Genomic DNA, 26,064 nt, shown 5'->3' on the forward strand with positions numbered 1-26,064 from the left:
GTTAACATTTACTGTAACTTGATGGTACCTAGAAGAAAATATATTATGGGATAATTTTATTTTTAAAAATAAACCTAATGTTTAGTAAGTTTTGATTAGTCCTATTTAACCCCTTTTCTTTGTAAATATGAGAATTTGAGCATTTAGTTAATAAACATGAATGCTTCTGAAATTGATGGTCATCTAGGCTCCACTTTTAGTGTGGGAAAAACTATAGTAATTTCAGATGTCCCAATGCGGTAACTGTTGTCAAAACAGACTACCCATGGGAAATCCTTTTGCAAAACTTGGTATAAAAATCTGTTTTCTCTGGATTAAATGCTGCCCTTCACTGAAGACTGTACAGACAGAGTTGATGGCTGATACCCTCTAAAATCCAGTACTTTGTGCTGTGGAGAATAATGTTCATTGTTCTACTGCAAGGGTTTTTCTTCCCCCCAGTCAGCTGTAATAATATGGTAGAAGTAGCTTTTGTTTCCAACTGAGAAGTCCATTTAAATTAGTAAACCAAACTGGATTAGACCGTTAGCCATTGTTAGATGGTTGAGGTAGCCACAAAAATGCACTTTTTGGCAAAATAAACTGTTTGTAAACCATAGAGAAGTCTCATGGCAACCTTCATGGGGAGGCTGGTTGGTTGGTCAAGCGGTCCCTTTCTCCACTGGAGTGTGGTTTTGCTGCTGACGTGGGAGGCAGGAGACAGAGGTTCAGGTTCCTGGTTCAAAATGAAGAGTAATGAAAACTGCTCTGAAGCAGAGAGAAGAGGATCTTGAAACTGGGCTTTCCTTTTCAGATGTCGGCATTCCTCTACTCTACTGCTCGCTTGTGCAACAGGCAGAAAAACTAATGAGTGAGTCAGTAAATGTTAAGAGATGCAGAAGTTGTCAAAAAACAGTACTGGTTTTCAGACGGAAATTGTTTAATATGCTAGCAGATGTCTTTTGCTAATACATAAAACCTGAAGGCATCCAGACTGTATAAATGTTCAAGAATACGCCCTCACCCCAACTCACCCCAGCGGCATGGAGGGAAGCTCTGGAGTAAATGCTTAAATGGCTGCTTTGCACGTAGTGCAGAATCTGGTCAGAGTGCTCCTAATAATCTCTGTACTGAACTCACCTGTCAGCAAGCTGAAATTCAATTCTTGCCCATGCTTTTTAATTCCTGAAATGATAGACAAATTGTATTAAAGTATATTTATTTGAGCCGCATCCTTTAGAAAGCATTTGTAGACATCAGCCTTTTCTATGGAGTGTTGTTTGGAGTCTCCTCTTGCATGAGAGTTTGGTTTCAAAAACGTTGCTGGGGAAAAAAAAAGAAGAAAACAGTTAATTCATTGCACTTCAACAGCTGCATTGAATATGGCATGTGAGTATCCACTGGTAAGGAGCAGTGGTGAAAGGGGTGCCATGCACCACGGTTACTGTGGTCTGGCTGGCTTCTGCTTTCCAGCCCCGTTGCTACAAAGCGGTGTGTGGAAGAGCGGCTGTGCCTCTGCCCTTGCTTCCTGCTGTACTGCTGAAAGTCACGTTATGGTCTGCCTTCTGCGGCATGATACCCTCCCAGCAAAGTCTGCATGAATATATATTTTTTTTTCCCCTTTCCCATCCTCATTAAGCTATTTTGGTCCTTAAAACATAATTTTTAGCCCAGCATTAGAGTTCTCTGTTTGGAAAAGCTATATTGTGCAGCAGAATGCCAACTCCAATAAAGTATGCGTTTTGTATTACTAAAACTATTATAACCTAGAGTTCAGTGGGATGTGTCTGTGCATTACAGAGAAAGGACTTCTGAGAAAGGTCTAATTTTTTACATGTGAGAAGTACTGCAAGGTATTACCAGACTGGCAAACAAAAAGGATGGGTTTTACTTTTTCTCTAAAATAATATCTGAAAGAGTGCATACTGCAGTTGGAGTTGGCAGGGTGGTTTAGCAAGAAGGCAGACAAGTATTTCAGTAACTTGCCAATGTTCTGCTAAATGTTTAACACATAGGGAACAGGTCAGTTCCTCCTCATGGCTCTGTGGCCGAATGTTAAGATTACATGCCTGTGGCATACTATTGGGAATTACATTTTTCCGGCCTAATGAATTGTTACGTTCCAGTCTTGTGGCTAATTCAATATATTTTATATTAATGCTTTTTTCCTCCTTCTACTGCATATGTATGAGTCAAAGTAGTTTCTAATATGAAGGCCATCACACTTTGCATAGCACTGCTTTTTGGAGTACCGCAGCTTTGCTCAGCAGGTTACATTTTTTTCTACTTATGTGCCTTAGAGGATCTGGTGTCTGGTTAAAATTGAAATGAAAATAAATTCGATGTATTTGGAATGGAACATCTGGAGTTGCTGGCTGTTTTAGGTACTAAATAAGTGAGTTAGGGTCACCTTCACTATTTTTAATAAATGCAGACTGGGAACATTTCAGTGACAAAGAAAACAAGACAATGAAAGGCAAAAATGAAGTAGGAGTCCTTTTCACTCATAGAGTCTACTTTAAAATACTGTGTTTTACTTACAGAGGATCAGTTTTCTAAAGTCTGTGTCAGTGACCAAAAGTAAAGGAGTAACGGAGTTCGGGGCGGAGGGGGAGGTGGTGAAATGCAATGGAAGAAAAATCCTCGATATTTTTGTGAAATAATAGGTGGAGTAAGGCTTGTGGAAGAGCTAATATATTTTATTGGATTGACAGATACAGAAGGAATTAAACTGCTAAGCTTTAATAATGCAAATTCTTCTTCAGTTCCAAAATAGAAGTGTCAATCTTCATCCTTCGACCTTAATAACTACAACACTACTACTACTACTACAGATATCTGGTGTCATTACAATGTTTTAATTCATTTCTATTTGAAGGGTCATAAATAAAAAACTGATAATGGAATGAATAGCTTTGTCCTTTTAATTTCTTTATAAAGATCTAGAACTTAACTAGTTAAACTTCACTTTCCAATTTCACATGCCTCCCATCTTCTACAAGATTAGTTTTAATTTTGATAATTACATTCAATACTCATCGTCATTACATATAAATTTCTTTCACTTCACTCTCTTTTGCCACCAATACTCGTGTTCAGGAGCTTCTGTACCAACTTCGTATGAGTTCTTTTGCCCTTCAAATGAAGCATGTTCCTATCCTCAAAAGAAAGGTGGTACTTCTAAATATAGAAACCTAATTTAGATTCTGCTGTGACAACTGGCGGTCCATTTCTGTTTCATTACAATGATAAGGTATTTATTTCTGAAGCCCACTGGTATATTACTTAAGTCATCTTTTAGCTTGAAGGCAGAGAAGTTGTCCATAGGGGGAAAGGCACAATTCTTGTAAACATACTTGAGTTTGAGAGATCTTCCACAGCTAGAATATCTCTGTTTCATCTCCCTAAACTGCATATGTATTTTCTTCTGTCGTTAACACCACTATTATGGCCACTTAATACAAAGCATCTTTACTTCTGCTGAAATAAACTCAAAACTGTGGATATATTTCTCTTTATCCTCTTTCTTTGTGGTATTAGGAGACCTACAGAGAAACTCAGAGATAACTCAGTTATAGAGAAACTTACAGAGAAAATGTTTCAGAGACTGAATAATGACTGGGAGAGAGAAATGACATATTTCTATGCAGGTATGCCAGAGTGATTTTTTGTTTTTTTTCATGAGGAAAGGTACTCCTAAAAGTAGCTATGCTTCTCTCTCAAAAACTTAACTTTTATATTCATTGGAAAGCATCCCCACTTCTTTTTTATACCAGAACATGGCTGGGGTGGGGGGGGGGGGGGGGGCGGAGCTTATGTTTTTTGCTTTTTATAGGCCAAATGGCTATGTGATTCACAGCTGGGATTTTTTTTACCAGAAATGGGTCATTCATTTTATAGATTCTTCTGAAGTAATTCAATGTATGATGTTATAGCGCTGTGAAATGGGGGGGGAAGTGTCCTAGAGATTTAGTGCTTGCCCTGTTGTCTAGCTCCATTTGTGGGTCTTGTTCTGAAAGAACTCTCTTTCAGAGAAAAATAAAAACCTGTCAGTGAGAGTTACTCTTTTGTTCCCTCAATACCTAGCTAATGTAAAGCTCTTTCTTGTTACTTTGGGAGTGGAGAAGGGAGTAAAGTTCTTAAAATCATTTTACAAATATGAGAATATAAAGACCAAAGGGAGGCTTCATTTTTAATCTTCCATCTGTTACTTGCTTTATATCTTGAATAAGCACGCGTGAGGATTTCTTAAATAGGGGTAAAAAAACCCCAAACTTTTGAATAGTCCTAGATTCGATGCTGTTACCTGATTTGTTGATAGTTTTGTATCAGTTATGCCTGGCTTGTCGATCCAAAAAAGGAATAACTTAATTTAGAAAGTCAATTGAAATACTGTTACAAAAAATTGAACATGATTAGGAGAGTTAAAAAAAAAATAAATTGCAGGAGCTACACTAAGTTGAAAGGCAAAAAAATTGACAATGTTCCTTGTCCTCACATAAGCATGCTTTATCTTGCAAATGGCAAAAGTACCCAGATGTGATTACAGGCCAGGAAAGAGAGGAAGGTGTCAAACAAAAGCGTACGGGGAGTGTGGAGAGTGCACGGGTGGTTTCTGCTTTGCCACTGTTGAGAACAGGTGGTACTTTTAGAAATAAAGTCCTGCTCCTTCCACTCGATTTGGGGAAGGGGGTCCCCGAGGGAGGCCTGTTTTCAATGATGGAGGGAAGGCAGTGAGGTAGAGAGAAGCTTAACTCCCCGTTTATCGTTTAGTACTCAGGCATTTTACCGAGCGAAGCTGTTTTTTTTTGCACACCCATTGGCTGCTTGGTTTTGTGGCCCAGGTACCAAAAAAACAGTAAGTTGTCTTGGTAGAAAACAGAGGAACGTTGCATGGGATTTCTAGGTGCCTTTCCAGCTTCCAGGGGGCACGTGTGGTGGTAGTACACAGAGCTTTCTATTCTTGTTACTCCACTGCCAGCTGTCATGCCTGTTCACTCTTTCTCGCCCTTCTGGTGGTTCTTGTCCTGCCTCCTGTGCCTTCTCCTCAGTTTGGGTCTTCTTTGCTTTAGTGCTGGGCGCCAGCAATGGGGGACACTTTCTGATCTGATCTCTGAGGCCACGGCCCTTGCTAGTCAAGACGGTGATTGCCAGGAAAGGAAGCAGCCCCTTGCTTGCAGGCATTTCTCAGCTAAGCATCTGTGAACTCTAATTTTTTGTTTTGAGGCCTCTAACTGTGCCAAATCTGGATAGATTTCCATGGGAATAGTCAAAGCAGACATCTTTGACACATCCAGTTTGTTACAAAGCATGGAGTTTTTAGTAGAGGTCAACAAAGCCAGCACAGGACACTTTCCCGGTGGGCTGGGAAGCAAATCTTTTTCCTTGAGAATCAGTGACTAGTGTTTGATTTGAATGTAATTTATGGACAGCATTTGAACTTAAGTGTGAGACTGATTCCTGCTGCTAACCACAGCTGAACTAAATGAAGGGTTGAAGTTCCTTTAGACAAAAGGTTTCAAGAGTCAAGCAGCTGACAAGTAGTTGCTGTGTAACTAGTGAGTATTATCAAGGGAGTTTAGTGTGCATCCTTTTTGGAGGGAAGGACTTGAAAGAGATGAGAGTTAATAAGGGAGCAGTGGAGGAAACCTGAAAAATGGCAGATTTCATAAAGATGACTAAATATAGTGTGCATGAAGTCACTAATACAGCTGAAAAGGAGGGAGGCTCAAGATGCAACTGGCGATGAGGCTGGAACTTAAAACAGATCCAATAATTAAGAGAAGGCTCATGTTGCTGAGGAATTGCAGGCTTCTTGGTGGGCCTTTTGATGTTGCTGAATGGGAAGATAAGGAAGAATGAGAAAGCTGAGAAAGATCCTGAAGGGATTTGAGTGGGAAGGAAAGACTCCATCATTAGCCTTCATGATAGGATAAACAACAGCAAATTTTCTGCCATGGTGGATTACAGATGTGCATACTGTGCTGGAGAAGACATAGAGTAGATGGTCTGATGATCTTAAGTGGAATTATGGTCCTTGGGAGAGGGCCTCGAGGAGATCACTCTTACAGCTAGGCTCTGCCCCCAAGTACCTAGAAAAATTGCGTTTAGAGAAGGCGGCTAGCACAATGGCTGGGAACTTCAGTGTAAGGAAAAAAGCTTTGACTAACCTATGCAACTTCCATTCAGGCTTTAGCTCTCAGCAGAGAGCGGTCGGGTAAACCCTTGTTTCTGTCTCAGCATATGGAGAAGTGCCAGTGGGTAGAAGACTAGTACTGATTGAGAAGGAAGAGAGCTCCAAGATTAAGGAAAATGATAGTCAGGCATTGCAGCTGGGGAAAGGTTTTCACTGGACAATGGGATGTGGTTACTAAGAAACAACTGAAATGTTGTGTATACATATTGAGAGCCTGGACAGCAAAATGGGGAAATCCGAGCTTCTGATCGAGGTCAGGGTATAAAACATCGGAGTATCAGAAGCATGATAGAATGCTCTTAGTAACTGGACTAGATGTGTATGAAGCGCTTTGTGCTGTACAGAAATAACTGCACAAAAGCAAAAGTTGTGCAGTAGTAATTATATGGTAGACTAGAAAACATACCTTGGTGTAAAAAGGACCGAAATCAGCTTGGCTCAAAATCACTTTGGAGAACGATGACAGAAGGAGTAAAGAATCTGTTGTTAGCCCCAGGGTTAGACTCGAATAGGGATAGGGCTCTCTGTAGTGTTGTTAGATAAATACTGCCTGTTACGAGGTGGTTTACTTTCCCAGGTAGAGATTAGAGAAGAAATGAGAGGGCCAAGGTATTCCTGGATGTGATTGCTGGCAAGTTTCTCCCTTAAACTAGTCACTGAACCAACAGGAAATCAGTGTTGCTTCAGACTTCATTTTGAAAAGCAGTGAGGATATTCTAGAGAATAATTTTGGACTGAGGATTCAGTTTCACTTTATGCTTAATCAGCTGCTGAAAGAGCTGGCTTCGCTCTTTTCTGCTCCTGTCTAGCTGATCCTGGCAGTCAGGCAGCCAAGGCGTGAGTTACATCAGCAAGGTGACTCCAGAGAAAATGAGTGGGTCAGGCTGGGGGTGAGCTCTGCTGGGTCGGGCTGCCAGAGGAGGTGGAGCGAGTGCTTGGGGCTGGTGAGGCCGTCAGGACCTTCCCGTTCACTGGCCATTTACATTTAATCAGATTAAGTGGAACTTAAAATGGCACCTTTAGTAATCATGAGTTGATTCAGTTTGAAATATGTGAAAAAACACAGGAAAGTTGGTTTGGAATTTAAGTTTTGAATCTTAGTGGCAATTTTAAATAAGCAAAGCTGATCACAGGTGTAAGGAGCCCGAGGACTCAATTTTTTGAAGTCACAGATATGTAAAATTTGTCTGGAAACTGAATCCCAGGTAAGGATGAGTTCTCCTGGTCTGCAGACCAAAATGGATAAATAGACAGCCTGAAGATACATAGTAAGACTGATGCAGGAATCCTGTGAGCAATGGGGGGAAAAACCCCACTTAATTCTTATTTATTTCTGAAAGTTGAATTTGATCTTGCAAATGATGTGAAAACAAATGAAAAGAAGCAGCTTTTGTACAGTGAGAAGGGTAGAGACTAACAATAATACAGAACTAAAACATGAAATATTTTTGGCTTAATTTTCAGTATGGATGATGATAACTACAGAGGAAAAGGCAGGATGTATAATGAGAATAAGAGAATGGAAATTACTACAACCAGAAGGACCTTAAGGATTGTAAAATACTCAGACCAAGAGAAACTTCCATTTCAGAATTAGGAAAGAATTAGTGCTGATGGTAACCATTTTAGCTAGTCTTTCCTTCAGGGTGGTACCAATGACTGGAGAAAGCAGTGCCAACATAAAGAGGGGGGAAAGGAAGAATTATGCAAGCAATTAAAAGACTGTCAGTCTGCCCTCACAGTATGTAAAGCTTTGGAAGGCGTTCTTGGGGAAAAAAAAATCAAGGACTTGGGAGATAAAAGAAAATGAAGTAAAATACAATATACCTACTTCAAAGAGCGACTTTTAGTGACCCAGTACCTGTCTTTCAGAAGAATTAATTTTCTAGAGAAGGAAGGCCATCCTGTGGCCTTCAGGTCAGGCATGATCTATCAGAACCTTTCCCAAGGTCTGCAGGTAAATCTTCCTGATCAGCTCCATCGGTGGGAATCCACGGGCTGGGGTTAGTGCAGGCTGGGGAAGCTGGCACCTCACAGCTCTTGAGAGTGCCAGAGTATTGCTGCCAGGGAGCGAGGTCTTGAGACTCTTCCTTTTGCATTGCAGCCCCCAAAGGACCAACGGTTTGTTAGCAGTGCAAGTAGGTGATGTTGGTCAGAGAAGCTGGGCAGAGAAGGCAGATGGCATAATAAAAGCAGACTTAAATATAGCATTAATTTGGGCATGTGTTTCTAAATGCTGTTTTATTTGGGAGAGGTAAATGACCCTGCAGATACTCTAGAGTCATAAGACTGAAAAAGACCTTGAGATCATCTAATCTAAATTAAGGCCGTTAAAACTTGTTGTGTCTGCTGTAGAGATTAAGAAATTATTCCTTGCAGCATCCTGTTTTCATAGCTGGAGGCACACCCAGCTCTGTTTTCCCCTCCCAGTCCCTTCAGGTCTGTATTCATCCATAGTATTTTCCAAACCTGTGCTCATTTTATTGCTCTCTTTTGAGCACGTACCTGTGTCGAAGAACAATAGCCAAAACTCTGCTCACTTTATAGTACTCCGAGGCTTTATGAATGCTGAACACAGGTTGTACTAACATTCATATATCCCAGTATTGTGTTTGCATTTTTACAGCATGATACCGTTAACTCATAGCAGTTCATAAATTGAACTTAACCCCTCTCTTTTTCTGAGGACTTTCTCCTTAGCCAGTTGTATTTCTGCTGTTGACTGCTCCTGCCTGCTTTTCTCAGACCATGTTTCCAGTTTGTCTTTTTGTCCTCCAATATAATTTGCAGTCCCACCAAGCTGGTTGTTTGTCAATGTAATAAATGTAGTCTCTGTTCCATCATCTGGGTCACTAATGAAAATAGGCAATAAGAGCAGACCCAGTGCAAGTGACTTGGGGAACTGCATTCTAGATACATATTTTGACAGCGAGCTAGTGATGATTTCTGAATGTTCTGGGGGGTTTGTCTTGTTTATTTCTTCTGTTTTCTTGATATGCATCCACGTTAGTTTCATTTGGGTCTAATCTCTTTAGCTTGTGTATGTGAGTATCATAGGAGGCAGTGTCAAAAACCTTATTTGAGTCAGGTGTAGATCTGCTTCTCAAGTCTGCTCTTCTATTTGTAAAGGAAATTTGCTTTGACTTAATGAACTGTTTTCTAATTCATGCTGGCTTTTACTCATCCCCTTGTTTTCTTTTAAGTGTTTACAAATAGACTGGTTATATCTGCTCTGTGTTTCCTCCCCTTCCCCTTAACCATGGGCTGTTCTTCTCAACAGCACCTTGAAAAGCTACATCTTGGACTGGCTTGAACAAAGATTGGTTGGCTTTGTTCTGAGGCAAGAAAATACAATTAATATCTTTCATCTAGACTTTTGTAATGCATTCCACAGTATGTCAAGTGATGAACAATCAGAGAAAGATGAAGATTAGTAGTGTGAACAGTAAATTAGATAGGAATTGGCTTTTAAGACGTTAGCTATGTGGTGTTGAAATAGGTGGAGCAGTGTAGTGGTGAAATAGGTCTGGCTACCAACAGTTGTTCACACATTTTGGGAATGACTTGCTTAGTGTTTTCACTAAAATGTTTGGACTAATTGATTAAATTTTATCAAATCTGCAGATGGTACAGAATTGGAGGAGCCCTTAACACAGAGATGATACAGAACAGGAGGAGCCCTTAACCCAGAGGATGAGGTTTTTTTCATACAACTAAAACTGAATGTCCTTGAGAAATGAAGTAATAGAAATGGAACAAAACATAACTGCATAAAACACAAAGTGGTAGATTTAGGAGCAGATGGCAAATGTAGACGTGAGCTTATCCAGCGGGAAGCACTGGCATGGAGAAGGTGCGGGCCTTCTGGCCAGTCAGGGGAGGGCTGTGAACCTGCTGTGTGACATCGAGACGATTGCAGGTGTGACTCTGGGACACGCAATACCTGTCTTCCTGGAAGAGAAGCATGCTAGTGTCCCCGCACAGCTGCCCCCGAGGGTGATTGTCAACTAACGTATGTAATTGTGGTCAGCCATGCTGGAGAGAGATAAGTTCAAACCGAACAGGATACAGAGAAGGATGATGAGGATATCCAGGGTGTAGAAGTACAATCTAACACGAGAGACTAAGTGGGAGTAGATAATGTAGGCTAGTAACGTCGTCACGTACTCTAGTATGGGAGGAATGAGGGAATGTAAGTAGTGCTATAAATAGATCTCGGAGATAAATACTGTCTGATATACTATACAAACAGATCCAGAAGATTCCGAATTCACAATACAGGCCCGAGATGCAAATTTAAAAAAAAAGCAGAGCGGTACATTGCTTCTTTCTAATATACCACTAAGTTAGAACTTGGGAAAGGAGTGCATTGCATTTCACATTTAGTGGGGAGCTTAGAAGTGAGACATATTTGTGTGACCTTTCAGGGACCCTAGAGAAAGGAGATGAACACGATCTGGATCATTTCGATTTTATCTTTAAACTCACAGCTGTCACAGTTTGAGGATGAGTGAATTTATAAAAAGCGGAAAACTTGTTATCTCAGAGAAATACTTTCAACACCATCTGTCCTGTGTTTTCCTGAAAGCGAAAAAAAGTGTTTGTCCATCAAGGTTGCTGCTGGACAAGCGTGTAGGAGGGCAGATGCGAGAATCTAAAAATAACACTGGAGGGGGGGAATCCATTATGATATCTAGGTTATTTTCTAATTTGTTTACTAGATAGACTGATGGTATTTCAACATTATTTCAGCATTATCCTGATGCTGGGATATATTGACTAAAATCCCATCTGTTCTATCAGAGTTTTTATTCTCAAGTGTAAACTTTTAACCTCAACTTCTTGGTGGTTTATGCCTATAAGGTCTTTGTCTTTGAGAAGTTCTCCCAAACCTTTTATACTATAGAGTCAGGAATCAAACCAGTGTATTAGCAACTGCATCTCAGTGTAGAGGAAGTCTGACAAAGTCACAATATGATTATAAAACAATCATAGCAGGAAAAAATACTGCTCAGGAAGGTTAAAAGGTATTTCTCTAAACAGTCTGAAACTAGATTGTATCTCTCCCTGCTTACATGACACACGAAGGTGAGGTGAACAATCTGATATTTTTATTTGAGGAGTATATACTAGCATGTTGTCTCAGTAAGGTGGAGCTTTTTACAAAGATAATTAAAACACAATGCATTGATGTTGCTTAATATTTAAGTCTTAGTGTTTGGAAATATGAAAATACTGCTTTTAAGATAAGATACTCATATGCTTAAAGTGTACATGTTTAGGATATAAAAAGGATGTATCACAAAACACAGAGAAATGTCCAAGTACAACCTTACTCCCCACAAGCTGTGACTAAGAGAGCACAGAGGCACTGAATTCAAAACAAGAGTAACCCTCTCCCGCCCTGAATGGCCTTCCCCTGTTAAGGGAATGCAGAGAGAGCCAGATAGAACCCCTGCAGAACTGGCAGGTGGGGTTCCTGATTTTTTGGAGAGAGTGGAGTAGAAAAGGAGGAAGGAATAGAAGTTGCAGCCTTTTAACTATTCACCAAAAAAACCCATTCTGAATATATTGCAACTTGAATGTGCTTCTTCCACAGCTCTTACTCTGCCTGACAGTGAGATACACTGCTGACAGTAACAACGAGTAAATGTAAAGACTGGAGGGATGGCCTTGAGGAGTCTTTTGCTTCTCAGAAACTGATTACATATTTATCTGTAACAACTTCATTCGTATGATAATCTGAAGCAGGTATTTCCCTCTTTCAGCTTCTGTAGGACGTGTTCTTCTAAAGTACTGCTCTCTGTTCTTGATTTATTTTTCAAGATTTTTATACTTTACCTTTTGTATGTTTTTGAGGCTTTTGTTATTCCAGATAGCTCCAAACAGGAGCTCCTATTTAACATATCTTTTTTTTCCTGATCCCAGCTCTGTTTCAGGAGCCAATTCCACTCCCCATAGAGACTTTCTACTTAACTGAGTTGTTACAGCCTACTCAAGTGATGATTTTATAGCATGATGTCAAGAGTATGTTGCATGCCCTGGGTGTGGCGTCAGGCATATGGGGAGCATTTGATATTCCAAGAGTTGCTTGGTTACTGTCGTAGGGCTGTGGGAATGGAAAATACCGGCACGGGTGCATTCTCAGTGCTGCCGTAACGGAGGAAATGATGCCTGGAGTGAGGCTCCCTCGGAACCGCACCCCGTTTCATGTCCGATGGAGCCAGTGGCTTGTTTCCAGGAGACAGCCCTGGACCAAAGGGCCCACCGGCAGCCTGAGCAATCGGGGAGCCCGAACTGCAGAGGGAAGCCGAGCTTCCCGTGGTGAGGATGCACCCGAGTTGTTTTGGAGAAGAGCAAACAGAATAATGCAAAATAAAATACAGTCCATTTAAGAGACAGGAAGCTGACTAAGCTGGTGAATAAGATGCCTTAGACAAAGGAAAGAGAGAGGGAGTGGCAGGGCAGAAGAAATGAAAAAACAGCAGAATTGGGAAAAGAAATAGTTCTCTGGAAAGCAAAGTTAATAAGGATGTAGGGGGTAAGGTGGAACAAGGTGAGGCGGGTATTTAAGCTCTGGGGAATAAAACCAGAAAGGGACCTTATGAAAGCTAGATCTGAGTGACTCTCGGAAAGTGGGATGCGCTTCAGAGAGGCAATTGGGAGTGTAGTATGAGGGGCAGGAAATAGTAGGAGGGTGAAAGGTGGAGTCCTGTTCTGTAATGGACTTCAGTTAGTGGGAAGTATGAGAGGGAGGTGGTGCTGGATGCTGAATCAGAAGAGCAGCGATTCAGTGGATGTCAGAAGCCTGAAGCTGATGTTCTCAATCAGGTGGTTTTTCTGGAGGTGAGGCTGGAAGGAGGCCAGGTAAATGAATGTTACATCCAGTAAGTTCAGGGGCGCAAGGATGAAAGAACGTTGTGGATGTTGGCGGTAGGGTTGGAAGAAGAGAGTAAAGCCAGAAATGAGCTGGAGGGAGTTTGGCATTGTTGTGAGGAAAGCAAGAAGGCTGAAGAAGCATGAATACTGAAAAACATGGATGGCACCCAAGTTAAAAAGGGTTTGATGAATATTGCAGAAGTAGTGTGGGTGAGAACATTATGATCTTGAAGTTGTTGTGCTTGCTTTGTGGAAGACAGAATCCAGTCCCAAGGTTAATGACTGTTGTGGCACATTGCCATGATGCTTGGAAACTCATATGAAAGTCCAGGATTTCATTGTGCCATGAGTTGTAGAACAAATGCAGAATGAAAAGGGTTCCCTTCTGCACGGAGTTAAAATTTGAGAGCAAGTCAAGGGCAGATGACACACAGAGACAGGCAGATGGGAAATAGGAGGCATTGCTTGTGAGGGAAGATGAGGCTTCCGTAAAGCAGTGGCCAAGCCATTGTCAAGGTGTCAGAGGTCAGTACAGCAAAGCAGAGTTTTAAGGAGAAAATGGAAAGACGTCAGTGAATCAGCTTTGTGAGTGTTGCCAGTAAGCTGTTCCTGAAATTGATAAATGAGCGATAGTAGGATTGGGAGATGCTGTTTCTGCAGGTGCGGTTTGATGTGATGGGGACTGCTGGGGGAAGGAGTGCCAAGAGTGGATGTTGTGGGCTGGAGGTGTTTGTGACAGCATTTTGAGTGGCTCTGAACGTGTATGCCTTTACTAAGGCCAGAGGAAAGGGAGATTTCAGTAATGAAAATGCAGGATGAGTGTAGGCTGGTGCTCTGAACTATGGGAATGGGTAGGAAAACATATGTTTAATAAGCTTTATAAGAAATACCTGCAAGAGTTTCATGTAACCTGGACCCAGAAGTGAGAGAGAGCAGGTCACACTTAAAGATAACATTGATGTTACTGGATTTGAGTGAGTGGCAGGGTGGCAGCATTTTTGCTCAGCTAACGAAGGGAGAGGGCATAGGAAAACACAAGTCTGTTACAGTGATGCTGGGCTTGAGATGATGGACATCCACAAAGGGATGCTTGAGAGACTGCTGAATATTTTGTCTTTGGACATAAATCATAAATCTGGAGTTAGAGCACTGTTCTGTAGGTTCCAAGTATAAGGATTTGTATCTGTAAGTGGCATACTGGGGAGGCTAGGTAGAGAGAAAAATGTCAGCGATGGGCTGCTAATAGAAACTGAATTAGGGGAAGGTGTAGAGTGGGCTGGGAAGAAAAGAAACTAGGGGTAGCAGTTGTAGAAAACACTATTTAGGTAGCTTAGACCTGAAAGAATGAGTTTAATTTGTAAAAAGACTTGGGGTTTTGTAACGGGAGAAATGAACGTAACTTAGTCTGAAATTATTTGTCAACATTCAAAATGTGTAGTTTCTGAAGTCTGGAGATCATTTAAACACTGGCAGCAAACTCCAGCAAGTAAGAAAGCTCATGCAATACTGTTGCCTACAATGATGGGGGTTTTTTTAACGCCATGCTTCCGGTTTTTCTTTTACTGAGATTATTGGTCTCCTGTTGCAGCAGGGACACCAATTCAGACACAAAAATAGTGCAAGTTTACTAGCAGAGCTTATTCCCAGAGCAGCGATTACAGTACTGGTATGATGAAGTAGATGGGGATGAAGTAAAGGGGAAAATTGCAGAGTCATGTTGATGCATGCAGCATTAAACCCCATGGTGCTTGCCCAGGGAAGGACAAAAGTGATTTTAAAAGTTGATTGAAAATATTGCAAAGATAGAAACGATATTTTAGATGAGATTAGTTTGACTTATACTGTAAAATCAGCGCTGATACGCAAGCGTATGTATTGTATTGTTGCTCATGCTCCTCCATGTATACTGGTGTCCTCAGCTTCTCCGTTTGCAAACATTTCTAAAGATGGCCTAGTGAAGTTTTTGCATGTCTGGATGCCTCCAGGTGAGATTTGCCCACCTCCATAACCTAAAAGGAGAGTTTAAATGAAGAATTTGCCAAATGAGCTGGCACCTAAATGCCAGTTACTCTGTTTTATGTGTTGCGGCCTTAGTAGTAATGATTGTTTCACACACATTAATTCCTCCTTTGGACTTTGGTTTCTGCACTTAAGTACACTGTTTGAACTCAGTTGGTTTGCACAAATACGTAATCAGAAAGTTAATTTCTCCACTAAGGTGAGACTGTCCATACGTCTGCTCTTACAGCGTGTTATTTTTGCAGGTGTATCGCTATGAAACAGTTCTGCTTGCTAAGCAAATGTAGGGCAGCACACACAGGAAGAAGATAAGTAGAAAAATGCTAATTTAACTGGTGAAGACTGATTTAAATAACTTTCATTTGTTTTAAAGTATAAATATTTACTCATTCGCAATATTTACATGCGCTCTTTCCTTGCCAGCAGCCCCGCACCATGCGTTTCTCGGGTGCGGCGCAAGGAAGGAGCGTGGTTTGCAGTTACGGGGGTTTCATGCCTTCCAGAAACGAAAGGAGGGTTACAGCAGGACACCCCCTTCCTGGTCCGTGTGTGCTGTAGTTTCCCTGTGTCCTTGCGGTGCCTGTGGCAGCGCGGTGCCGGTAGCCTCCCAGAAGGGCAGTGAGTCAGGGCCGGGCGCTGGCTGCTGGCCAGCCCGCAAGTACAAGGGCTGCAGCTGGCCCTGGCACCGGCTGCCCGGAGAACGCCCCTGTGTCGAGGTGCTGGAGGGACAAACCTGCCAGTGTTTGAAAGGGGAAAAATAAAAAGGAAAAAAAGAGCAGCTCTTGCAAAACTGTGCCAGCGCAACCCGGTGTGCCTTCCGCCTCAAAGCAAACAAAAACCAAACCGAAAACCTCCAGCAGAGGAAGGCGAAGCCGTACGCCACCTGAAATTCTTCATGCAGTCCCTAAAAGTACAAAACCTGCAGTGTTGCCATCCTCGTGTGCCTGGCTTGAGCCCGAGCTCGGGCTGTCCCGCTGCGGCACACTGGAGCAACGCTTTGCCGTAGCTGACATTACGACTGCGATTTTAGGAAGAGAACGTTTGTGTTTTTCCGTCGATTTTCATGACAATCTGTGGTTCTAGCGATTATCTGCAAAATAGGGCACACTGTGTTACCAGGAATACATGTATCCTGTGGCAGCGAGCCAAGACAGTAATTGAAGGTCAGGGATTGTTTGCCGAGCGCAGTTCGGTGCGCTGCCTGATCCCGTGGGGGACTGGCAGTGCCAAAGAACAAAGGCAGCTCTGTTCTGCAAGCTCGTAGTACGGCTTGTTTGACAGAGTTCAGGCCCAATTGTGAGATGAAGCAAACAGTAGTTGGAAACAGCGCTAAAATAATGTGACTATTAAATAAGCCACTCTAAAGTGTAGTATTTTGCAAATGTCATAACCAGGCTTGCATAGGAATATTTTCCATAGGCTTTGGGACTCTTATGGTACTAATTTTTAAAGTTCTCATTTAAAAATCAGCGTTAGTGCCTTTACGTGGCAAATCTGTGTTTTGTTAAGAATACACATATAAATATTGCGGTAAATTTAGTAAGCTGTAACGATGTAAACGTCATTTTATGTTGCCTTAGCGTACTTAACATTAGCAATTGCACCAGTAGCAATTTCATTGTTTTTTTTATACTCTCAAAAGGTGTTTTCCCACTTTGCAGATTTTTACTGAGGTCGCCTTTAAGTGAAACCCTTGGAAGCAGAGTTGCTGTGTTAGTATTCCACGCGTAGCTGGTGCCACTTGAGAATTTTTAGCAAAATCCCTCTGTGGTAATGAATAGGTGGTGCTGCCCTGGGTATTAATATTCTTTGTTACTAAGTCGCAGTCTATTAATAAAGCTTTGTCCAAACCGGCAAACTTGCCTGTCCTCCAGACAGTCTTGTGATTTGTATTTTAACGGTGTCTGTCTTGGATATTATTAAGGATTGCCGGCTTTGACAGATGCACTGCATACCGCACAGCAGCATTAGTTTCATAGTAGCATGAAGTATGTTGCGCTCCGTAACAGGCATAATTTGTTTGTTTGCCTTTCCTGAAATAACTGTTAGTGTTTGGACTCTTACTTGAGAGTGGGGGTAGAACAAAACCCTGAAACCTCATGGGAGAGGTACGCATTTGGTGGAAGCAGTAGTATATCTTTGGGATGTTCGGTACTTCTTGGAGGTAATCTAAAATGCATTTTAAAAGCTAAATTGAAGATCATACAATTAAAGTTTGGAAACAATAGTTTATTTCTTGACTGCTTGGTCAAGTCTTGAGTTCAGGATATTTCCTTGTGTCAGCTATTACTCGTAGGTCAAGTTTTATTTTTTAGCGGTGGTGAGGCCTCTGAACGACTGATCTGTGAAAGCCTCCCCCACTCACTGGACAAGCTCCCCCGTTGCTGTTTGGTGGCAGAGAACGGGCTCACTTCTGCACCGAAGGGGCAAAGGCGGTGCAAACTGTGGTGCCCAACGTGCAATAACGGTGCATGTTAGTCTTTGCTACTGCATGACCCGTCTCGGTACCAGTGAAAGCGGCTGAGACATTATTCCCCCATGCCCCTGGGGAGATGGGGTGTGGAGGAGAAGGAATTGGAAAGAAATCAGGTCAAAATGGTGTCACTAAGATGTTTGTTGTAATTTTTTTCTCTGGAGGTAAGTGCAGCCCCACCGCGGTCTGGCTGGGGAAGGGGGTGCGTTTTGGGGCAGCGGAGGGGGTTAGCGAGGCCCATGCTCTGCTGGTGGTAGAAGGTGGCCTTTCTCTGGCTGGCCCTGAGGGTGAGCAGATCTGGTGAGGGGCTGCGGGGTGTGGGGGGCTGCCGGAGACGAGAGGAGCAACTGTCCGGCCTGGGTGGTCAGGAATAGATGGAGCCTGCTCAGGGCACCGCGCAGCCTCGCTGCCATATAAGGCTGCTCAGCCGCCTCGGGCTCGCGGGGCTGGAAGACCACTTAAAAGGGAAAATCAATACAATGAACCGCCCCTACTAGTGTCCCTGCAAAGCCAAATCCAGTTCTGCAGTTATGTGGTTCCAGCATAGGCTGGGTAGTGTCCAAACGCCGCGTACAGGTAGGCTGGGTCCTGCCCTGCTTGTGTGCGTGCAGCGTCACGGACTGCTGTGGAAGAAACCCAGTTGCTGGAGAAGGGTCCGTGGTGGGCAGAGAACCTTCCAGTTCAACTTTAACTGTACTTAAGTATTTTATTATTTCAGAGCCCAGTATTTTATAGCATTCCAGTACACCTTTAAGCTTACATCATTTGGAATAATTCAAGATGAGAACAGAGAGGTAGTCATGCATTGATTTCCCATTATTCTCATACTTCCTTGGCAAACGTAAAAAATGTACAGCTGTTTATGTTTAAAGGGTTCGGAGGAAATAAATGCCTCCATCCCAGTCTCCCCTGTGATTTTTTTTTTCCTTTTTTTTTTTTTTTTTCTTCTATCCATGCTTACGTATGTGAGCTAAACCCAAGGGGTGCATTACAGGCGTTAATGCTACATTTCTGGTTGGAAACCATTTTCTCATTAGATAGTGCACCGTGCACTTTTTCCCCCTGGACTATTGAGGTGAATTGATGTTTTTATGTAAACAACTAGTTGGTTAGTGCCATTAACTTATGTTCAACAGTGGGAAAACACGTTTTACGGTTCTTTTTGTCATCAAGGAGAAAATAGGTTGTATGCTGAAAATTACGAAATGGTGCTCGAGAAAGTTTTGCATCAGTTTATGGGCTGTAAATACTTGCTGATCATGGCGCAGTGTGCTGTTAGGGACAGGCTGTGGGGTGAGCAGCCCCTGACAGGCTCTTCGCTGTGTCTGGCGGCGCGGGGCAGCCCAGGACTCCCGGCTCGTCCCCTGCCCAGCGGGTCGCTCCCCTCACCGCCCTCTGCTCCGGCTGCTGCTGGACCGCAGTCAGGCTCTGGGCTCACCCGCCCTTCCTTCTGGTTTCGTGGGGTTTTTTTTGGTTTTTTTGTGACTGTGGACAGAATTGCAGCCCTCGCTCGCTGGCTGTACAGAGCCCACCCGGGGGAGGGTCAGGGAAAGGCTTTCGAAGTCAGACCGGGCTTTCCAGGGAAAGGACTCAGGCCATAAACTAGGCTTCGGGTGCTGCAGGGTGCCGAGGTCTGGCGTGGGCTGGGCGGCCCCCCTGGAGCAGCGGGAGGCTCTCGGCCCCCGGCCCCGCTCCCGGGCCGCCGCCACACGTGGCCCGCGGCTCCGCCCCCGCGGGACGTGGCCGCCTCCCCGCCCCCGCGGGCCGCGCCTGCCGCGCGCCGCCCCTTTCCGCCGCCGTGCTCCGCTCGCTCGGTTCCCGGCGGCTCGGCTCGGCGTGGCGCGTCCCGGCTCCTCCCCGCCATGGCCGGCCCTGCGCACCGCGCGCCCGCCCTTATGTAAGCGGCGGCGGCGGCGGCAGCGCGCCATGACCCAGCAGCGGGGACGCGCCGGGGCCTCCGCGGCGGGCCCAGCTGCGCGCTAGCCCGCGCCAGCCCCACAAAGGGCGGGCGGCGAGCCTTCCCTCTCCGCCTCCTCCTCCCCCGGCCCCGCCGTCCCCGCCCCCGGCGCGGCCACCCGGCGCGGCCCGACCCGGAAGCGGCGCGGCGAGAACCATTTTCCTTGTGAGTTCAAAGGCGGAGGCGGGCGCGGAGATCCCGCGGGCCGGGCCGCGCCGCGGGGCGCCGAGCGAGGTGCGTACCGGCGGGGAGGGGGCCCGGGGCGCTTCGCCGCCGAGACTCGGGGAGGGCGGGGGGTGCTCCGCGGCTTCCTGCGCGGGACACCCCCTCCCCCGCGGACATTTTAACTTTCTGAGCAGCGCCGGCGCGTCTTTGTTTGCCCTCCAGGGCCTCGGGGGCGGAGCGGGGCGCACCCCGGGCCCGCGGGGGTGTCGCGGGCCCCCCAACTCCCGTCCCCGCGGTGTGTGGAGCGGCGCACGTGACGGGCGGGCTTCCGCGGAGGCGGGCGCGGCACGCGGCCGGCGGCGGCTTTGTGCGCGGCCCGGCGGCGGGGGGACGCAGGCCGTGCGCCGCCGAGACGGGACGGAGACACCGTGAGTACCGGGCGCCTCCCGGCCCCGGGGAGCCGCGCAGGGGCGGCCTGCGCCCTGCCGAAGAACGGGAAAAACGTAGGTTTAAAAATTGCTTGTTTTTTTTTGTTTGTTTGGTTTCGGGTTTTTTTTGTTGTTGTTTTGGGTTTTTTGGGGTTTTTTTTTTTGTTGTTAGGGAGGTTAAATTCGTGCCGTTACCGCCGGCTGCTGCGCTTCAGGGGCTCGTTGTGGAGACGTTGGCGGTGCGTAGCCCCGCCGTTACGGAACAGCTGCGGTGGCCGTTGCAGCGCTGCCATGCGGCACCCCCGGCGCCTGCCGCGGGGAGGGGGGGCCCGGCTGGCCGGGCCTTCTGGCTGCGGGGCGCTTCGTCCCGCCGGTTACCGCCTGCGGCTCGCGGGCTCCGGCACCCCCCGGGGACGGCTGGGAGGGCTCCGTCCGGAGCGACGCCTTCCCAGGCTCCTCCGTAGGGGACGCGGGCGAAGCGGTCCGTGAATGAGAAAATACGATACTCGGGTTTTATTTCAGATCTGCTTTATTTGTCTTGTGCTCTTTTCCACTCGGTAATTCTGCCTCTGGGTACAAACCATGGCAACAAACAGGCGTTGGGGAAGAGCTACGGTTATTTTCAAGTTTAATGATTAAGTGTCATAATGAAAAGGTGCCAGTGTTTGCGCTAGCGCAGACCGAGCAGCGAGGCTAAAGAACAACGTGTGGAAAGTTTGCTGTATAGCAGGTATAAATTAAATTTACATGATCTTTTCCATTTCTGTGGTTTAAAGAGGAAAGCCTGTGAAATGTTACAGGCTTTAAATAGCTTTCTTGAATGAATTTTTGGTGTTTTTTTTTTTTTTAAAAAAAAAAAGCCAACGCAGTACGTGTGCGTTTGCGGTGCGAGGAGCAGGCTTCAGGCGCAGGCTGCCCAGAGAAGCAGGCTGTGAGCTCCCGCGGGGCGAGTGAGGTGGTTGTACGTGCGGGCTGAGCCGGGCAGCAGCTGCGAGCTCAGCTGTAACCCGAGCGTTGGCTGCACGGAGCCTCCTGGGTGTCACAGCCGGGGTGCGGCGGCTCCCGGAGCCCTGGCCTGGGCCAGGGAACTGCCTGCTCACACGGTGGGGGCGGCTTACCGCGTCTCCAGCTGCTTAATTGCATTAGGCAGCGATAAAAATGCACTATGTGCTTGCTCAGTACCGCTTCCTCGGGAGAGCGGGGCCTGTGGTTGCCATGGGGGTTTTGAAACGATAAATAAATAGATGAGTTGTGTTACTGGGCGTTAGAAAAAGGAGTCTGTGAGTAATCTGCTGTATCCATGAGCGTTTGGTGAATGCCATCAAATAGTTTTGAGATTGTTTGCTGTGAAGTGATAGTACTTAATGTTTTCTAAAAATTTGTTTGAATTTTGGGAAGGTCCAAAACCAACTTTTCTTCTCTGTCTCGGAGCTGTGCCGGATGCCTCCTGTAGGCTGGTTATTTCGTGCATGAGCTGGGGTAAAAATATGGGGAGTTGGGGGAGGGCAGAGTAAGAAACATGTTTTACTCCGTATCGGGGAACCAAAGTGTGTGTATGTGTTCATAGAGCTCCGTTTGGCCAAGCAAGGAAATTTGGTGGAAAAAAAGTGGGATTTTTTTCAAGCGGCTGCTTAGAAGAGTGCTGAAGTCAGATGTCGCTTAAAATTGAGTACTTGAGTCCTTTGCTTAATTGTGGTTTTCAGGGAGTTAGGTTTGACATAGATGGTAAAAGGAGGCTTTATGCAAGTTTGAAAGAGAGATTTTTTTTTGTTTGAAGAAGTTTAGTTTTTCCTGGTTTCAGCCAGTATGCCTGATTCTGCCCAGAGCTGTCCTCCAGTTTGGGGATGGAAAGAGGGAGCGTCTTTCTCTGAAAGTCTGCTAGAGCTCGTTGGACCTTCTTACATCTGTTTTCATGTCGTTACATGTCTCATGTGCTTGCCCGTAGTAGATGACTCTTGTCTGCTGTGCTCCTAGTCTGTTTTTCTTTGTGCATATGCGATGTGTGGTGTGAAGTTTGGTCACGTATTCAGTCTTAAGATTTCTCAAATCCCTGAGCCGTCCTGGTTTGGATATCTCCTTGGTGGCCTGCCAATCTCCTGGAGCTGATGGAGTCTGGACTTTGCTTTCCCGAGAAGGCCTGCCTTTTCTTTAAAGGGTGGAGTTTTGTTGTTCTTTGATAGGGGGAATGTTTTCTAATAGCGTCTGAAAAATCTCAAGTTGTGCGGCGGAGCAGCCATCCGTGTATGAGGAGGTGTGTGACATGGTGTAGTTTTGCTTTATTTATTTACATATTTTTCCTCTGTGCTTGTGGGATAGCCTGCATCCTCCGCATGCATGTTTTGGGGGCGTTGGCCTGCTTAGATCTATGAAAGCAAATGAGGAGGCATTACGTTTCTCAGAATAATCACACTCACAGATCTATATTTGGAACTAGTCCTTTTAATACCAGCAGTAAGATAAACGGGTGGCTCACACGTACCTTAATCTGTAGTGCTGTCTGAATCCTGAACGATAAGTGCAAGCCACATTCCACCCGGTTTCGTTTCAGCTAATGATGTGGTATGTCCTGTTGTTTGTAGTCGGAAATGTGTTTCTTGACCTGAATAATAGCACAGAAAGTTAGAAAGGAGCCAGCGTGGAAAAAGTGGAACAACGTATGCAGAGACACGGGGGCGAATTAAGAACTGAAAGACTGCAACGTTTACTTTCTTTAAGGAAAAATTTGTCTGCTTGTGAGTTTATACACTCAACACTTCGCAATTTCGTGATATGAACTCCACCCTCTCTTAACTCGAACCATTAGCAATACAAGATCCATTAGAGAAAAGTGATGCAAGAGCAAAGGCCCTTTCTTAGCTATTAGAGGTTAAATAATTATTTACTATTCAGACTCTGTAGTTAGCGTATTATCATATTCTCCTGCCTCTCCAGCCCTTTCATCTAGTTACTGTGTTGTTGAGATGGCTGACGGCCTGATGGGGATTTTTTTTTTTTTCCTTGCTTGCATGAGAAAGGGTAACAGCTGAAGTGAAACGTTAAATAAAATGGAAACAAGAATGCACTACATTAAATCTGAGCGTTTGTAGAGTCGGATATATTTATCAGAAAGTATTACATATCTCCAGTGAAGTATTCTCTCGTTTGTTTAGTAAGTGCCAAAGCTGAAGCTCCAGAGAGGCTTGAGTTAAATTTAGCCTAATCTCAAGGCAGCACCTTTGTAAAGTAGGTAACAAAGTCTGATAAAACCTTGAGTGCATCTCTTAGGAGCTGCCTGCAGACTGGCTGAGGGCAGGTCACTGACTGCCGCTGCCCTGCTTAGGTGACTTGTCAAGTTACGGGATTGCTTCGTTGCCTCAGTTTCCCCATCTGTGAATAGGCAGCCGTGATCCTGCCCTCCCCTTGTAAGTAGTTGGGGTCTGTTGCTGCGGGGTGTTGCATGTGAGTGAGTGATGTCCTGTTGCGATAGTGGCATCCTAACAGATGTTGGTGTAGCATTTGCACAACGTTTCATGTGGTTTGACCTGCCCTTGTTTCTCCTCTTTGTCTTTTCCTCCTGCATTTTAAATTTAGAATCAGTCTCAAGGGGTTTTTTTTTCTTTTCCTGTTTTCCCTCATTATTATTTTTTTTTTTTGTCCTGTAGAATAACTTTCCTCTATTTTTTTCTGTCTGTCCATGTTGTTTTCCCTTGTATCCTGCATGTTCTTTATGCCGGTCGTGTCTTTTGTTCACCCGTGCCTTCCTCCCCCTGTTCCTGTCTGTCTTCAGAACGGCATTTTCTCTCCTCTCCATCCGCTGGGATTTCCTTTTCACCTGACTCATCCCCTCTCGGTACGTCCTAGCTCAGTCATGCTCTCCTTACGCTTCTGTTCCAGGAAACCCAGCCAGCAGGGAAGGGAACTGCCTGCTCGTCCCCTCTTGGGGGGGGAAGACCTGCTGAAGTCATGGCTCCCTCCCCACTCGCCTGCTGCATCCCACTGCGCCTGGACGAGGCGGGGTGTTTTGGGCAAAGACTGTATGGGGGCATCACGGGGCTGGGAGGTTTCCTGCTTCATCCCAAGTGCTGGGGAAGCGACCAGGGGCCGTCAGCCCCTCGTGGCTTTCCCAGCACGTGGGGGGAAGCAGGAAACCTCCCGGCCCCGCTGCAGAAGCCCCAGGATCAGGCTCTGTTGTCTCCGAAGCCATTGCACCAGCACAGCCGGTTGCTGCAGGGAGGAGCGGCTGCGGGGGCGGCAGGCAGCAGAGTCAGAACCAGATGCAGAGACAGGCAGGGAAATGAGATGGTTGACTCGAGGCAAGGTGAATGATTTCAGAACAGGAAGGGGAGGGAGCGTTTGCACGTCTGCAGTAGGTTTCCACTTCAGCGTCCTTAGTGTAATTACCACTGCGCTAGCTAGTCCTGCAGGCAGGCAGAGAGGATCTGCGTGCTAAGCTGTATGTTCGAGATACAATCGTGCTCCTGTACTTTGAGCTTCTGTGGTAAACACTCTTGCTCAAGCACAATGAGGGAAAGGAAGAACGTATGGTGCGGTTCCCTTTTCTAGCTGGTTTTCCACCAACGGCACAAGGGGTAAACGACAAAACACAAAATCCTCCTTGCTTGTATAATTAGTAATTGTTCTTCTGTTTTAACTTGTTTTGGAAGAATTACGTCAGTGTTTATGCAGTCCAGGGGGTTTGATGTGCTGAGCTTTTTTTTAATTGGTTAATTTTCTTTTTTTTCCAATAGACATTCAAGCCCTTGGTTGGAAAAATTGTATACAATTCAGTTACTGCAGTAGAATTCCTTGTGGACAAACAGCTGGATTTTATAACTGAAGATAGTGCCTTTCAGCCCTATCAGGTAAGAAATTTGCTTAGCATGTAACTACTGTCCATTTAGCTTAGTTAAAATCCATGTGCTTATTTTTTTAAGTGCATTTTACAGTCAAGTTCTGGGTTACAGGAAGACTTCGCTATTGATTATTGGCAGAGATTGTTGCTTATTTTGTGAAAGATTATATTGGATACTGTATCTAATTCTGGTGAATCTGATCTTGTCAAGGAGTACTGTGCAACTAAGATTATTCGTCCCCCTTTAAGTAAAATACCTGACCCCTTTAAAGGTTGATCAGTACCATTACCTGTAGAGTAGGTAGAAGATAGTATCCACCCTTCTGAATGGATGCTTGCTTTCATTTCTAGGTCTTTGCACTACTGCAGTGATACCCAACTTACTGTTTATTTTTTTGAGAATGAATAGCAGAAAATGTTAATTGTTTAAAAAGAAAAAACACTTTCTCTTGTGGTTTCTAAGCGTGCTGAAATTTCCAGTGTCTTTGATTTTAATGCCCTCTTCGTTAATTAGAAATCCATTAATATATTTATGTATTTAAAGAAAAAGAGAAACAATGATTCCCCCCTCGAAGAAGGTCTAAAATATCTTCTGTGACAAATAGAAAAACATTGGATACTTCGACTTGTGCTGAACTGATAGCAATTAGAATAGCTATGGATTCTTTCTTACGGCTGGGATGGTACACTGCGGTGATACAGAAATAGCGCTTGGAGACTTGGAATAACAGATGGCCCTGAATAAATGCTATGTAATTTTGTCCTGACATCACTTCTTCCCTCCCTACTGCTTCACTAAGACTTTTTTTTTTTCCCCAATGCCAAATATAGAGCTAGAAAAAGAGAAGTGACTGAGAAAGAATCGTGGGGAAAAGGGAGGGAGGTTCAGTTTGTGGAAGGGCTGGTGCTTTTGTGTGTCTGCAGTGGGGGAGCCAAACGAGTTCCATGTTTCCCCTCAGGGTGAGGTTACACGCTATCGCTTGAGCTGCTCGAACAGCTTGGCTCTGCAGCAAAGGACAGTTCCCACTATCAGACCCCACGCTTGCGCCTTCGGCCTCCTAAGCCTTGATTTTCAAAAACAGGAAGAGAGGGAAGAAAAGCCTGTGGTGTTAGTGAGTTGAGCTGGATTAGCCCAGG

General features: G+C 44.9%; 1 protein-coding gene across 7 annotated transcripts in view; it reads left to right on the plus strand.

Annotated features, from left to right (window-relative positions):
• JMJD1C (jumonji domain containing 1C) overlaps nt 1-26,064 on the plus strand; it is a 110,007-nt gene that overhangs the window by 28,841 nt on the left and 55,102 nt on the right. For 2 of the 7 annotated variants that reach the window (XM_068397425.1, XM_068397421.1), the window contains exons 1-2: nt 19,548-19,737; nt 24,824-24,937. The gene's annotated coding sequence lies outside the window, so the exon portion shown is untranslated. Of the gene's footprint in view, nt 1-19,547; nt 19,738-20,079; nt 20,172-24,823; nt 24,938-26,064 lie in introns of those variants that run through there. The other 5 variants (XM_068397424.1, XM_068397429.1, XM_068397422.1 and 2 more) reach the window with 5 other exon arrangements.

Source organism: Nyctibius grandis, chromosome 4 (assembly GCF_013368605.1).
Source record: "Nyctibius grandis isolate bNycGra1 chromosome 4, bNycGra1.pri, whole genome shotgun sequence".
NCBI classification, from domain to species: Eukaryota; Metazoa; Chordata; class Aves; order Nyctibiiformes; family Nyctibiidae; genus Nyctibius; species Nyctibius grandis.